General features: G+C 37.5%; 1 non-coding gene across 1 annotated transcript; it reads right to left on the reverse strand.

Annotated features, from left to right (window-relative positions):
• Positions 1-224: 224 nt before the first annotated feature.
• On the reverse strand, positions 225-331 carry LOC127116291 (small nucleolar RNA R71). The gene has a single exon (XR_007801248.1). It is a non-coding gene; the product is annotated as a small nucleolar RNA R71 (small nucleolar RNA).
• Between the last annotated feature and the right edge of the window lie 17,049 nt (positions 332-17,380).

The raw sequence follows: 17,380 nt of genomic DNA on the forward strand, positions 1-17,380 counted from the left end.
CCTACCGAGGATCCAAACCTTCATTTATCCGTATTTGTCCAATACGCTGATATTGTTAAAGCTAATGGTGTCACTTCAGAGGCAATTCGACTTCGTCTTTTCCCTTCTCGTTAAGAGATAAAGCTAGAAGATGGCTGCAGTCTCTTCCTTCCAACTCAGTCACCACATGGAACGAGTTGAAGAAAGTCTTTCTTGCCCGATATTTTCCTCCAAGCAAAACAGCTATGTTGAGAGCCCAGATAAATGGATTTAAACAGAAAGATAACGAGTCTCTCTTCGAAGCCTGGGAAAGATACAAAGACATGATGAGACTTTGCCCACACCATGGTCTAGAGGACTGGTTAGTAATTCATACCTTCTATAATGGTCTATTGTACAACACAAGGTTAACAATAGACGCCACCGCAGGTGGTGCGCTTATGGATAAACCTTACGCTGATGCTTATCAACTTATCGAAAGCATGACCCAAAATCATTATCAGTGGGGAAGCGACCGAACAATGGTAGAAAAACCTCAAACAAAAAGTGGCATGTACGATATAAGTAGCCTTGATCATGTTAATGCAAAAGTGGATGCTCTTGCCCAGAAAATTGAAAGTTTAAATGTATCACCTCCAGCCACCGTGGTTGCCGCAACTCAAAATTGCGAAGTCTGTGGAATCCAAGGTCACACTCCTACAAATTGTCAACTCCTAACAGGAATCCAAGCAGAGCAAGTGAACTATGCTCAAGGAAATCCCTACTCGCATACGTATAACACCAACTGGAAGAACCATCCTAATTTTTCATATAAGAGTAATAATGCTTTATACGCACCAGGACAGGCTCCCAGTCAAGCCCCAATTGTACCTCCTGGATATCAAAAGCCGACCCCATCTATACCTAACAATAATGTTCCTAGGAAATCCAACTTGGAAATCATGATGGAGAACTTCATAGCTTCTCAACAGCAAACCAATAAAGATTTCTTAAACCAGAATGTACACACTAGCGAACAGATTAAACAACTAGCAAGTAAAGTAGATGCCCTGGCTGCCCATAACAAAATGCTGGAAACACAAATATCACAAGTAGCTCAACAACAAGCACCTACTGCTGCCCCAACTGGTACATTTCCTGGACATCCCCAACCTAACCCGAAAAGCCACGCTCATGCAATTATATTAAGAAGTGGAACGGAGGTGGAAGAACCATCTGACCCAAGGATTGAAAACCAAAACTCTAAAAAGTCAACTGAGGAAGAAAATAAACCTAAGGAAAAGGATGAGAGTAATAAGGAAACCGTAGGAACCAAAGAACCTTATGTACCTCCACCACCTTATAAACCACCTATCCCTTATCCTCAAAGGCTTATTAAAACCAAAGATGCGGGCCAGTTTAAAAAATTTGTTGACCTACTGAAACAATTAAACGTCACCATTCCTTTTACAGAAGCTATTACACAGATGCCCTCCTATGCTAAGTTCTTAAAAGAAATTCTTTCTAATAAAAGGAAACTTGAAGATAGCGAAACAGTTACACTCACTGCTGAGTGTAACGCAATAATCCAGAATATGCCTCCTAAACTTAAAGATCCTGGTAGTTTCTCTATACCCTGTCACATAGGAAAATTTGTCATAGACAAAGCTCTATGCGATTTAGGAGCCGGTATTAGTGTTATGCCTTTATCCATATGCAAGAAACTGGAAATGGGAGAATTAAGACCAACTAAAATGTCTGTGCAATTAGCAGATCGTTCCGTTAGATATCCTGTAGGAATTCTTGAAAACGTTCCCGTGCACATAGGTCAATTCTACATCCCAACCAATTTTATAATTATGGACATAAGAGAAGATGAAGTTACACCCATTATATTGGGAAGACCATTCTTAGCAACCGTCGGTGCGATCATAGACGTAAAACGAGGACAACTCACTTTTGAAGTAGGAGAAGAGAAAATTGAGTTCATTCTTTCCCAATTTTTGAAAGCACCTGCAATAGAAGACACATGCTACTTCATGGATATCATCGATGAATGCATAAAAGAAACAGAGTTAGAAAATGACAAATTGTCAGATTATCGTGTAGAAGACAGATCGAATCAATGTTTAGCAATGACATTAGATCCTACGCAATGCCTTAAGAAACCAAACCTCGACCTGAAAACACTTCCCAAAAACCTGAGATATGAATTCCTAGACTTAGAACTTGAACGACCAGTGATAGTAAATGCAGACCTAGGAAAACTCGAAACCGAAAAACTCCTACATATCTTAAGAAAATATCCAACCGCACTAGGATACAATATCATCGATCTTAAAGGGATAAGCCCTTCTATTTGTATGCACCGCATCATGCTAGAAGAAGACTGTAAAACTTCTAGGGAACATCAGAGGAGACTAAACCCGATCCTGAGTGAGGTAGTGAAAAAGGAAGTAACAAAGTTATTAGAGGCAGGTATCATATATCCTATATCCGACAGCAAATGGGTTAGTCCTGTACACGTAGTACCGAAGAAAGGGGGTATAACAGTTGTTGAAAATGAAAAAGGAGAAACTATAACCAAACGAATCGAATCGGGATGGAGAATGTGCATTGACTATAGGAAACTAAACAAAGAAACCCGAAAATATCATTTTCCTTTACCATTCATTGACCAGATGTTAGAACGATTAGCAAAACATTCTCATTTCTACTATCTAGACGGTTACTCAGGCTTCTTTCAAATACCAATTCATCCTGATGACCAAGAAAAAACGACGTTCACATGTCCTTTTGGTACTTTCGCTTATCGACGAATGCCGTTTGGCTTGTGCAATGCTCCCGCAACCTTCCAAAGGTGCATGATGGCAATATTCGCCGACTTTCTCGAAAACATCATGGAAGTCTTTATGGACGATTTTTCCGTGTGCGGACAAAGTTTCGAAGAATGTCTTGAAAACCTAGAAAGAGTTCTAGAACGATGTGTAAAAGTAAACCTAGTACTTAATTGGGAAAAATGTCACTTTATGGTACAAGAAGGAATTGTTTTAGGACACATCATATCAAATAGAGGAATTAAAGTAGACAAAGCCAAAATAGAAGTAATCGAAAACCTTCAACCTCCGAAAACTGTGAGAGAAGTACGAAGCTTTTTAGGACATGCCGGTTTGTATCGACGATTTATTAAAGATTTCTCTAAAATAACTAAACCTTTAACCGGATTATTAATGAAAGATGTTGAATTCATCTTCGACAGTAAATGCTTAGGAGCATTTCAAACGCTTAAACAAGCATTGATCTCCGCACCCATAATGCAGACCCCGGATTGGAATGAACCATTCAAAATAATGTGTGACGCAAGTGACTACGCCGTAGGCGCTGTTTTAGGACAACGAAAGGATAAAAAACTTCACGTCATATATTACGCAAGTAGAACCCTAGATGAAGCACAAATGAATTACGCCACGACCGAGAAAGAACTTTTAGCAGTGGTGTTTGCACTGGATAAATTTCGTTCTTACTTGGTCGGAGCTAAAATAATCGTTTACACTGACCACGCCGCCATTAAGTACCTCTTAACAAAAAAGGACGCTAAACCTAGACTCCTAAGGTGGATTTTGTTACTACAAGAATTCGATTTAGAAATCAAAGATAAGAAAGGAACTGAAAACGTAGTAGCAGATCACCTTTCTAGACTTGAAAATCTGGAACCAGAAAGAACATCGATCAATGATGACTTCTCGTACGATAAACTTATAGCTACTTTGGAAGAAAATAGAGCTGATAAACAGGTAGAGACCACCTTAGCTATATATGTTACACCATGGTACGCTGATTTCGTCAATTATTTAGTTGCCGAAATAGTTCCACCAAATTTATCTTACCAACAAAAGAAACGATTCTTCCATGACATAAAACAGTATTACTGGGATGACCCTTTACTTTTCAAAAGAGGCCCCGATGGTATTTTCCGTCGGTGTATACCTGAAGAAGAGATAGAAAATATAATCCAACACTGTCACTCCGCTCCTTATGGTGGACATGCAAGTACATCCAAGACCTGCTCTAAAATCCTACAAGCCGATCTTTATTGGCCAAACATATGGAGGGATGTGCATGCTGCTGTCAAGAAATGTGATCGATGCCAACACACAAGAAACATATCTAGACGTGACGAGATGCCACAAAAGGGCATTTTGGAAGTAGAGATTTTCGACGTGTGGGGAATAGATTTCATGGGACCCTTTCCACCTTCTTTCGGCAACAAGTACATACTCGTGGCGGTTGACTACGTATCAAAATGGATTGAAGCTATAACTTCTCCAACAAACGACACACGAGTAGTAACAAAACTCTTTAAGAATATAATTTTCCCAAGATTTGGTGTCCCAAGAATAGTAGTCAGTGATGGTGGATCGCATTTCATATCTAAGATACTCGAAAAACTACTGTTTAAGTATGGTGTAAGACATCGAGTAGCGACACCTTACCATCCTCAAACCAGTGGACAAGTGGAAGTGTCTAACAGAGAAATCAAACAGATATTGGAAAAGACAGTCGCCACCTCAAGGAAAGACTGGTCATCAAAACTATCCGAAGCTTTATGGGCATATCGAACCGCTTACAAAACTCCCATAGGAACAACCCCATTTAAGCTTATTTATGGAAAATCTTGCCACCTCCCGGTAGAATTAGAACATAAGGCCTACTGGGCTATTAAAAATCTAAATTTAAACTATAAGGCCGCTAGTGAAAAGTGAATTCTTGACATAAACGAATTAGAGGAACTTCGACAAGACGCCTACGAAAATGGCAGAATCTACAAAGAAAGAACGAAAAAATGGCATGATAAACGTATATCAAGAAAAATCTTCAAACAAGGCGATATAGTCCTTTTGTTCAAATCTAGACTTAAGTTATTCCCAGGAAAACTACGTTCTAGATGGTCAGGCCCTTTCCAAATCACCAATGTCTTTCCCAGTGGAGCGGTGGAAATTAAAGGAAAATCCATTGAACCATTTATCGTAAACGGGCAGCGTCTAAAACATTACCATTATGCTGAGAACAATGAAGATTCGCAAGTCATGCACTTAGACGTAATGCCTCCAGAATTTATAGATTATATTTGATAGTTTTTATGTCGAGCTTGCGACATTAAACAAAGCGCTTCGTGGGAGACAACCCACAAATATTTTTATTTTTATTTCTTCTTTGATTATTCTTTTAAATTTTATTTAGTTCTCATTCTTCGTATTCTTTATTTTAATTAAATATTTCTTCTTTTCTTCTTTCGGCATTTGGCCAGATCCTGACTAAAACTCTTGTTTTTCTTTTCTCTAGCTAACACTAACCTGATGGGACAAATTGATCGTATGGGTATCAAATTCAGAGGGAAAGCTCAGAAACAAAAGTTTGAGGAACTAGCAGAGAGAGAGATGCTACCTAGTTTGTATGCTGATGATTGGGCAATGACTGCCCTTGGACTAAGAGAGAGTGTCCTGTATTTGCTGAGTCAAATAGGGTGGGAAACCACTCCTATTCGAAGACAATTTGTCACTTACCGGAGGCTAACTCTAGAATTTCTTAGCTCCCTGATCTACCTACCCAGCCATGGAAAAGGAATAAGCAGAGGTTTCATTCAGTTCAGGATGTTCAACATAGAGTATCAGTTTAACATTCAAGACTTCACTAACCTTTTAGGGTTCCCTACCTCTTTTGATACATTCACAGTGAGCCAAGAAGACCTTTTTGAATATAGAGAACTTGAACATTTTTGGGGAAGTTTGACGGGTAATGACGACCCTGAGGAGCATGAGTTTCTTTCCGGAAACATTCACAACCCAACATTTCGTTATTTCCACAAAATCCTAGCACACACTCTGTTTGGGAAGAAATCAAACAACACCACAGTTTCACGTGATGAACTCTTCATCATATTTTGTGCTTCCCAAAACCGTCCAGTGAATGGTGCCACTTATATGTTGGAAAATTTTGACCATCTTATTCAGGATGACCGAGCACCAATTCCAATAGGAGGTTTGATAACCATGATTGGAAATGCTATCGGATTACGCCAACCCATGCTAGACTTGAGCCTTTTTTGTGGCATTGCGCCTATGAGTGTACCCTTCCTCTTCAACACTTTGTTTATCAAAAATCTTGGGCCTGAAGAGTTTGAGCTTATAATTAACAACCAAGTTCTTTTCCTATTCACCTTGCCTAGTCCGATGACTAGTGTTCATAACCGCAATAACTGGCTCTACAACCTAAACAGAACACCGTCCCCTGTTAGATCTACTGAATCCATCAAGGACTATGAGATTTGTGACGACCAGATTCCTTATGCTGAGTCCGACCCACATACACCATCTGGTTACCATGATGTTGACTCTCCACCTCATCCTATCCCGACCGAAGAGTCGGCAATACCTGATCCTAGACATCATATGCCCGGAACTGATTATAACACCGCCATTCAAGCCTTGATGTCAGAACAAGATGCCATCAGAGAAGAGTTAGCTCATATGGGACAAGAATTTCTGGGATACATGAGCAGTATGACAAATCAATTCCACGAGTTGCTAAACCATGTTAACTCCTTTGCTCCTCCGGCCAGAGATCCTGCAAGTGGCTAGAAGTTGTTTTTCTTAGTTACTTAGTTTTAGTTTAGGCTATTTATTAGTTTTGTTTCACATCGTAGTATTTGTTCTTTTCTTTAGCATGTTTGATTTTATCTTCCAATGTTACATTATGGTTATTTTATGAAGCTATTGCATTATTGGTTTATTTTACTTTATTTTGACTTATGCAATATCTATAATTATCAATAATGCTCTCTACTGTATGCGACTTACATAACCTATTAGAGAAAAATATATTTATGCACTATGATGAGTAGTAGAATAGCATGCATGGTATTTCTAAAATATAACAATAGCAAAATAAAATAAACATAAGCAAAACAAAATAACAAAAATAAAATATAATAATAAAAACAAATTATGAAGCACCCACGCAAGCAGTGCCCTGCAAGCTGACTGTGTGACGAGCGTCACACACGCCATCACGAGCGTCACACCAAGTGCCTGTGACGCCCGTAACACCTTCTGTCACGAGCGTGACAGCTTCAGACTAGGTGAACGTTGGTGACCGTTGGAGACACGACCGTTACACCTCTTTTCCCCATTTATTCACCTCTTTACTCACCCACTCACATTCACCCACATTTATTTTTCCTCACCCACTCCTCTTCCAACTTCCAACAATTTTTCCTATAAATACCTACACTCCATTTCTCCCTAAACCACATCATTCCAACAAACCACTCTTTACAAATACATTCTCATCCCCTTTCATCCTTTCAACCCACCTTTCAATATGGCGGAAAACCAACAATTCAGAAATATCATCTTCCGATCCGAAGATGATAATTATCAAAGGGAGCAGTTCGAGCGTTTCCAACAGCGAGGTGTCGTATCTACCAGGTATCCTGATTTAATTTGTTTACAAGAATTAGGATTACTTCAAGGTATACAATGGATGCTCCGCCTTGCTGATTTAACCTTTCTTTGCACACACAATCAACCTACCTATCCATCACTCACCTTAGAATTTTTAAGCTCCTATTCCTATACCACCCCAACCGGTGAAGACGAGTACTTAACCGGTACCGCAACTTTCCGCATGTTCAACACCGAATACTCACTATCCCAGAACCAATTGAGTGCCATGCTACACTTCCCCGTAGGAGACTGAGTCCACCCAAGAATCCCTCCGAACTCCCAGTGGCACATAAACGCCTTCGACCTCTTTAAAAAAATATCCGGTGTGGAAACCAACAACTGGGATGTACTACTTGCTTCGCATATACATAACCCAACCATCCGGTACTTCATCCGCATCCTGCAAAACACCATTTTTGGTCGACCCAACAACAACAAAGTCAACGCAAAGGAATTATTCTTCCTCCAATGCGTCTTCGAAATGGATACAAAGGTAAACGCCGCCTCCTTCTTACTTCACCATATCCGCTCCCTATGTGCTAGAGGCCGCCAACCTTTTGTGATTGGTGGATTAATCACCACCATAGCACTTGGTTTGAATCTAGGGGACCGACTTCAAAATTTACAATCTCTACCACCCCTATTTATGGATATAAGCTATTGTCGCTCTAGCCGCTTAATCAAAAATAGGGTAGGCGGAAGGTATTACCTTATGGTGAATAACCAAGAAGTCCCAAGTGTTGTTATGCCCAACATTGCCCTCACAGATGTTACCAATCCCGCTCGATTCATCTACGATCTGAATGCTCCTGAACCTACTGAGCCAACACAAGCAAACCCGCCCCCAGACGAGTTCGAGGAAATGGAGCAAGGTGATCAAGTTCCTGCACAACAATCAGCCCCGCTCAACCCTTCCGATAATGCAACTGGTCCATCCTCACGACGTTGTCGACGAAGAAGGCCAGCAACCAACGACGACATCATGGATGCTATTGATGGTATGCAAGCGCAGAATCTCGAAGTGATGCAAATGATGCGCCAGATGCAACAACAACAGGAAGCAAGGAATGCAATAACCGACCAGCGGTTCACTGAGTTGCTCAGCCGGTTTGACGACTTAGGAGTACGTCAACGATCACCAGGTCCAAGAACACAAGGCGGAAGGCAGCATTGACTTTTGGTTCCCTTTTCCTTTTCTTTTTCTTTTCATTTTCTTTTGTCTTTCTTTTGAACTATTAGGGACAATGTTTCATTCAAGTATGGGGGAGGAAAACTTTGTTGCAGTTATTATTATTCTATGCAAATATTTCTTTTTCAAGTATGTTATTTTTTCCTTCATTGTTATATATATATATATATATATATATATATATATATATATATATATATATATATATATATATATATATATATATATATATATATATATATATATATATATATATATATAATAATAATAATAATAATAATTTATTTTAAGTCAAGTCCCTAGTGTGAAAATTTCGTATTATCTACTCCCCTCAATTTTCTTGAGCCATAACAAAAATTTAACACACTCAATAAGTATAAAGGTTGCTCACTTTACAAAACTTGAGTGAAATTTAGACAAAACAACATGTTAGATCAGGATAAGTACCTATTATACCAATTCCTTGAACTTTTAGTTTTATAGTAACCCCGAGTAGTTTATACAAGAAGTCAGCACCATCTTAATAGCAAACTACGTGGAGAGCCGATGAATATAAGTGAATGATTCCCAAAACAACATATCGAAAATCAGGAAATGCACTAATTAAGTTAGGTGATCCTTACCCGATCATTTAATCCAAAGGTTGCAGGCCCTACAAAAACATTGTATGAACGATCCATTATGAGTTGGTTCAGCAGGTATCTGGTGCTGAACTTGGTAGTCCGCCCCCCCGCAATTTGCAATGGACTAAGTAACGAAGTTATCCGACTTATGTACCAGAGCTTCTAGCTAAAAGGGGATCAGAATCACTAACCGGTCACTCCACTATGTGCGCGAAACGATAAAGAGCTTAATGTGATTTCGCTAGAATGAAAACGGGTGAAATAAGAGTAAAAGAACTAGGCTAGCTATAATAGCATGACTCGAACTGGTTTGCATAAGGTAAGGTTATCTGATGTTGTGACGGTAGTTGTTGATGTCAAGATTAAACTCAGGTTACTTCTAAACAAGATTTACTTGCAACCTAGTACGAATTGATGTGTGTTTTGAAATTTCATCTGGCTAAATTTTTAAATCGATTTATACATTGTATCTTGCTTGAGGACAAGCAAAAGTTTAAGTATGGGGAAGTTTGATAACATGAAGTAATATCACATTTTTGGACTCGATTTAATTAAATTATATTATTATTTGTTTCAATTTATTTCATATTATTCGATATTACGTGGTATTTTCCTTTCTATTTGTCTCAGGTAACTTATTTGAAGCAAAAGTGAAAAAGGAAGAAAAGGGGGTGCAAAAAAGATGAGGAAAGCAAATTCCACTAAAGCCCAGCCCACAATTACAAGCCAGGAGCGCTGAAGCTGTGACGACCGCCACACAAGGTGTGACGAGCGTCACGCCCCCTGCTAAGTGTTACGAGCGTAACACAAGGTGTGACGAGCGTCACACCCCACTCCTACATTTTTGGCTTTTAACGCGCAACAGAGGCACGTTGAAGCCTATTCCTCCGATTGACTCGTTGAAGCGTGCAAGTTACTTACGGAAGACACTTTTGGAAACGTTACAAAATGGATTAATATAAATAGTTGCTTGGATCCAACCCTAAAGGATCTCTCCTTTTTTCCGCCGTGAAAGCATTTACAGCACTACTTACTTTTACTACTTTCTATTTTTTTCAGCATTCTACCTTCATAGCAATTTTTATTTCCTTTTTTTTTTCTTCTCCAGTCAATTTTCAGAGCACTTAATAAATTTTTCACATAATAGTTTCTACACCGGAAACTATTGTGTATCTTTTACTGGATCTAACCTTACGTTAGATCATAGTATTTTATTCCTTTGTTTTTTTAATTTTTCTGTCCGATTGAAGATCGCAAGAACAAATCCAACCGGTCTGTGGTGGAGTGTTCAAGATTCCTATTAATTTTTCAGGTTTTTTAATTTATTGTTTTAATTTATATATGCTCTGCACTATTGTTTATTTATATTGTTTACCTGATATGGCTTTATTTAAGCATGATAATTGTTTAGACCTGTTTAGCATGTCCGGCTAATTAATTAAGATATCGGTATGTAAAGTAAGCGGAATGAAAGAAATCAAAACTAAGTTGGTTTAATTTTATTTAAAAATAAAGTCACTCTTTTTATGGTCTCAATTTACAAAGTTAATACAAAGGTTTTTGTACGAGAGTAAAAGACATAAAGAAGTTAAAATCAATAGAACGACGATTTGAGTTTTTAACTTGACAGTGTAAATTGGATATTAATTCTAAATCAGGGCGATAACAATTTTTAGAGTTAATTAAATTCTAATCTTTTTCAAGAAGTATTTTTAAAGGTTAAATGTGAGGACGAGAGTTAAGCATTTAAGTTTAATTATATAATCTAAGTCAACAGAGCGAGAGTTTGAGACGAGGGTGTTTAAACAGTTATTATTTTAATGAAAAGAGTTTCTATAGATTCTATTGTTTTCAAAAAGTGATTTTGGACTTAACTAATAAGTGACAGCTACGTTAATATAAAGTCATAGTCTATTCAACAGAGCGAGAGTTTGAGAAAAGGCTTTTAATCAATAGTGTCTACGGAAAAGATTTATTTTAAAACCAAGAAACCAACGAAGATTTGACTCCCTAATTACGACGAACTACATACCGATATCCGCTATATTTGATATTTAATCTAGATCTTATTTTAGCTTTACTTTTTTTTTCTTTCCCCCTAATCATCAAAGTATTAACCGCCTTAGCTTTACGAAGTAACCTTAGAAAAACGGTATATCGATTCATAAGTCCCTGTGGGATCGATATCTTTTAAAACTACGCGATAGAACTGTGCACTTGCAGTTAGTACCCCAATAGACTAATAAAGTCGCGATCACTTACGTCTAAGCCAGGCCTGGTTCATGCATGCTCGTATGATTCGACTTTCACGGTGGATATCGGGTCCTCTAGGAGTTCCAAACTCATTTCAAGCGATCGTCACCCATATGGGGCTCTAAGCCACTTAGGGTATCTTTCACCATATGGAACTCTAATCCACTTAGGTGTCCACCTTTTCCCCACGTCCGCCGTGGTTGGAGCTCAAAACCAATTGAGGCACGAATCATTGGTGCCACATCCCCACTTACCGTTTTACCTAAGCCTTTGAAGTGGTATGTGCACCACCAAAACTATTTTGAATACGTGATTAATTAACAACAACCAATAGGACTTTGGGAGCAACGCTCCTCACCAAAATAGGACTTTTGGAACCAAAGTACCTCACCAAAATATCCAACAAATCTCATGATATCATATCAATTCTCATGGCATCATAACATGATTCATTCTTATTATATAAAATCACACATGTTCCATACAAAGCATATTGATTCATTTATCAAGTGAACACTTATCCACGATACACACCTAGGTACCGTTGCTTCCAAGCATCACCATATACTCATTTCCATAACCTAGATTATCTTTCTAAATTATCAATCAATTTATTCTCCTAGCTTGCATCACTCATCTTCATAAGGTTTTAAAACATGTTATTTCACATTCAACACAACAACAATGTTTAACTTTCATCATAATATAATTCATAGCATTTGAAAAGCACATAATATACTATAACATGGTATAATAATAATAATCTTTTACATTATCTTTCTAACGCATCCGTTCGCGTCCAAAACGGAGTTACAACACTCAAATAATTTAACAATCTAACTTGATCAAGAATATAGGTTAACATTTGTTCCTTGCACAAATATTCAATAATAAGAGCTTATCCTAGTGGTAAGACATGTTCCATATCAAGGAAGTCGCAGGATTGAACCTTAATGGTGGCATTTTTTAATTTATCAAAGAATTTAATTGATTGATCAAATGAATCAATTAACTCCATTTATTCCAACCCTTACCATACATCTTAATCCATCATAACATAACATCTATTCATATGGCAACATGAAAGATCACAAACAACATACAACAACAACATGACACCAAGGGAAGTATGAACACAACAAATACATCATGGATTCACACAAATCCTAACTCCCAAAGCATAGATTATTTCCCCCTAAAGGCTAAATCTATATAAGAACTAACCTCTAACACATGAAGATGGTGAAGATCATGAGTAGAAAGTGGTGATGATGAAGATGACATGATGGTGGTGGTGATGGCTTCCTTCCTCTTTCTCTTTTCTTCTTCCTTTCTCCCTTCTCCTCTTCTCTACTCTTCCCCTTTATTTCTTTCTTTCTGACATATCTATCTCTCCTACCTACTCTTTCTACTTCTTCTTATCCTCTTCTTCTTCTTTTCAATCCCCACCACACAAAATACATATAAAATAAATATAATAATAAGTAGTAATAAAATATCCCAATTGATATTTTATCTTCCAGTATCAATTGACCAATTATTAATGTTATCAAAAATATATTCTCTTGTACTTATTAACATTGGTATGACCCTTTTATTAATAACTAATCTATTCGGAATTCACTCGTTACTCTATTGGTCCCAATTGATAACACTTAGAGCACATATGAGCTTAAATTGTTACAACTGATAATAGATAGAGTACATGGGAACTAAATTGGTCTCAACTGACAACTAATTGAGTATTTAAGGGAATATGGGATATTACATATGAACACAACAAATACATCATGGATTCACACAAATCCTAACTCCCAAAGCTTAGATTATTTCCCCCCAAAGGCTAAATCTATATATGAACTAACCTCTAACACATGAAGATGGTGAAGATCATGAGTAGAAAGTGGTGATGATGAAGATGACATGATGGTGGTGGTGGTGGCTTCCTTCCTCTTTCTCTTTTCTTCTTCCTTTCTCCCTTCTCCTCTTCTTTACTCTTCCCCTTTATTTCTTTCTTTCTGATATCTCTATCTCTCATACCTACTCTTTCTACTTCTTCTTATCCTCTTGTTCTTCTTTTCAATCCCCACCACACAAAATACATATATAATATATATAATATCAAGTAGTAATAAAATATCCCAATTGATATTTTATCTTCCAGTACCAATTGACCAATTATTAATGTTATCAAAAATGTATTCTCTTGTACTTATTAATATTGATATGTCCCTTTTATTAATAATTATCTCTTCGGAGTTCACTGGTTACTCTATTAGTCCCAATTGATAACACTTAGAGCACACATGAGCTTAAATTGTTATAACTGATAATAGATAGAGTACATAGGAACTCAATTGGTCTCAACTGACAACTAAATGAGCATTTAAGGGAATATGGGATATTACATTCTCCCCTTAATTTCCTCCACTCAACAAACAAACAATTCTTGCATTAACGTCTTAGACCAACCCTTGACTTCTCTTCGATTTCAAACCTCTGACATACTCATTCTTCCAACTTATCCTCCTTGGCAAACTTCTTTCTTGTGTGAACTCTCAATACTTCATGGTCTTAACCTTATTCTCATTCTGATATTGGATTAACATTTAAACTTGCTCCCACTTAATTCATCTGATATACCGCTCTACATCAGTTGGTCACTTTCCTTCCGGAAGCCGCGACTTCCCTTCCTTGCACTATGTTACACAAAACATAATTACGACATCTTATATTAATTTGGGTAATCAATACTCATTAATTCTTCATAAAAACATTTATTGATTCCTTGACCACACACAATATATACTACTCGTCTCTTATTATTCCTTCAACAAATGTGACAAACTTGTAATCCATCTAACGATAATCTCATTAACTTCACTTGATCTGATATTGTAGGTTACAAGCCTTTACTCATACTGTTTCACTTCTCTCGTACTACTCCAATAAGATAGCACCATTAGCACGAGATTGTTTTACTCCCATTCTTATGAGTAACTATCTTCCCGATCCTCATAATCTTGATTGAGCCCTTTCTTCCATCACCTTCAATTGTGAGACTCTGATTCCAATAGTGGAACACCTGGGATTCCTAAGCACCACTAGTTATCTAACAGGCTACATAGGAGATCACGTCTATCCTCCAGAGTGCCCACCACCCAAAACAATACTAGGACCTCACTGATATCCATTAGTAGAATAAATTTCTTGCTGACACACAAAGGTTTAAGATATGAACAACATCCTCCATAAGATGTATATATACAGGAGCCATGCGACTACAACCATAAGGGTGTATGACATTCATATTTATCCTGTGCTCAAATGAACTTATCCAAATTAGTTTGATAGTATCCAGTTATTATTACTATAGTCCATATCAAATTCTCTTATAGCGTATCGTTAATGACTTGAAGCTCCTTAATGATGTTATTTTATTATTGGTTGAGGTCCTATGTCGGTAGAAACCTTGAATGAACTGAATTTCCTTCACTCAACAAACAAACAATTCTTTCAATTAACGTCTTAGACCAACACTTGACTTCTCTTCGATTTCAAACCTCTGACATACTCATTCTTCCAACTTATCCTCCTTGGCAAACTTCTTTCATGTGTGAACTCTCAATACTTCATGGTCTTAACCTTATTCTCATTCTGATATTGGATTAATGTTTAAACTTGCTCCCATTTAATTCATCTGATATACCGCTCTACATCAGTTGGTCACTTTCCTCCCGGAAGCCACGACTTCCCTTCCTTGCACTAAGTTACACAAAACATAATTACGACATCTTATATTGACTTGGGTAATCAATACTCATTAATTCTTCATAAGAAAATTTATTGATTCCTTGACCACACACAATATTTACTACTCTTCTCTTATTATTCCTTTAACAAATGTGACAAACTTGTAATCCATCTAACGATAATCTCATCAACTTCACTTGATCTGATATTGTAGGTTGCAAGCCTCTACTCCTCTTGTTTCACTTCTCCCATACTACTATAATAATATAGCACCATTAGCACGAGATTATCTTACTCCCATTCTTATGAGTAACTATCTTTTCGATCCTCATAATCTTGATTGAGCCCTTTCTTCCATCGCCTTCCATTGTGAGACTTTGATTCCAATAGTGGAACACCTAAGATTCCTAAGCACCACTGGTTAGCTAACAGGCTACATAGAAGATCACGCCTATCCTCCAGAGTGCCCACCACCCAAAACAGTACTAGGACCTCACTGATATCCATTAGTAGAATATATTTCTTGCTGACACACAAAAGTTTAAGATATGACCAACATCCTCCATAAGATGTATATATACAAGAGCCACGCGACTACAACCATAAAGGTGTATGACATTCGGATTTATCTTGTGCTCAAATGAACTTATCCAAATTAGTTTGACAGTATCCAATTCTTGTTACTATATTCCATATCAAATCCTCTTATAGGGTCACGATTCATGCAAGGTTTCTGCCGACGCAGGACCTCAACCAATAATAAAATAACATCATTAAGGAACTTCAAGTCATTAATGAGACGCCAATTCCAAGAAACCTTAAGCAACTAGACTGTAACTGTGAGTTTCCATACTAGCCTCAGAGTCACACAATGCTTCGCACCTTCGGGAATAACATTGTACTTCTTATGTAGAACCCTTCATATTAACATCCTGATCCATCTTCAATAATCTTAGCTCACACTCTTACTAATATACAACTTGAGTTACATGATTAACTTCAGGAATATCTGATCCTCGTTCCTCTTCGGAAGTATAACTCATGAATCCTTCCAATAGGGTAGAGTACCATTGTATACAAAAATACTACTCTCTTGGGGGTCCTCATCCGAAGTCATGAATCCAAGAATTTATTGAATTTCATATTTTGACTAACCAATTTACACCTTACTAACGCATACAATATACTGAACTAATCTCTTCCAGATCATCACTTAGTAAGTCTCTTCCAACGTCACTCCTTATGGTTCTCATTATCCGTAGTAGTGATACTCCCAAGAGTTACTCACATTGAATATGGCTCACTAGGTTGGTTCCCCAAACATATGACTTCTATGATATCTATATAGATGACTAACTACGCACTACACCTTATGAAATCCCAATTTCAAAACTACCAATCTGACTTGTGGTGACTTGTAACTCCATGATTTAAGACACCCTTAGCTCCAACACGGTGTGAATGTTTATACTCCATGATCAACCAACCAAACACTCCTCAAGAAGATAAATAATAACCAGACTTCCACTAAGCCACTATTACTCTTGCAATTCAAATAAAATGCACTTAAGATGAACCTTATCATTGTCACACACTTATGACTGGAATTTTTCTTCTAACCCAATACCTACTACACACTTCATAATACTGAGGTTACTTGTCTAGATGACTTGCCACATACAATCCTCATTGTCTCCCTATAAGCTCTTACAACATAACATATTTCACATCCTACTCTTAGTCCCTATGCTCCAGCTTGGCTTGTCTTTCGTTGTCTATCATCAACTCAACCTCTCAGAATACAAGACTCATTACTCAATAAAATGTGTATTACTTCGCATCCATCTCGAGACAAGGAATCCATTACCCACACTTGTGATCATAATGCCGCTATCATATACTTCTCTTAATACCAAGGTATGACTTCCCCCACTCCCATACATACTCTAGAAATCTTCGATGCGAACAATCATAAACTACACACCCATAACTTAGCCTTAATGAATCTTGATGACCCCATTGTGCCTTTATCTAAAATGTACCCCATTACAACAATTGTGTTGTAACATTCATACTGCTTCCACACTCTGCGTTCAATC

This window comes from Lathyrus oleraceus, chromosome 1 (assembly GCF_024323335.1).
Source record: "Lathyrus oleraceus cultivar Zhongwan6 chromosome 1, CAAS_Psat_ZW6_1.0, whole genome shotgun sequence".
Classification (NCBI taxonomy): Eukaryota; Viridiplantae; Streptophyta; class Magnoliopsida; order Fabales; family Fabaceae; genus Lathyrus; species Lathyrus oleraceus.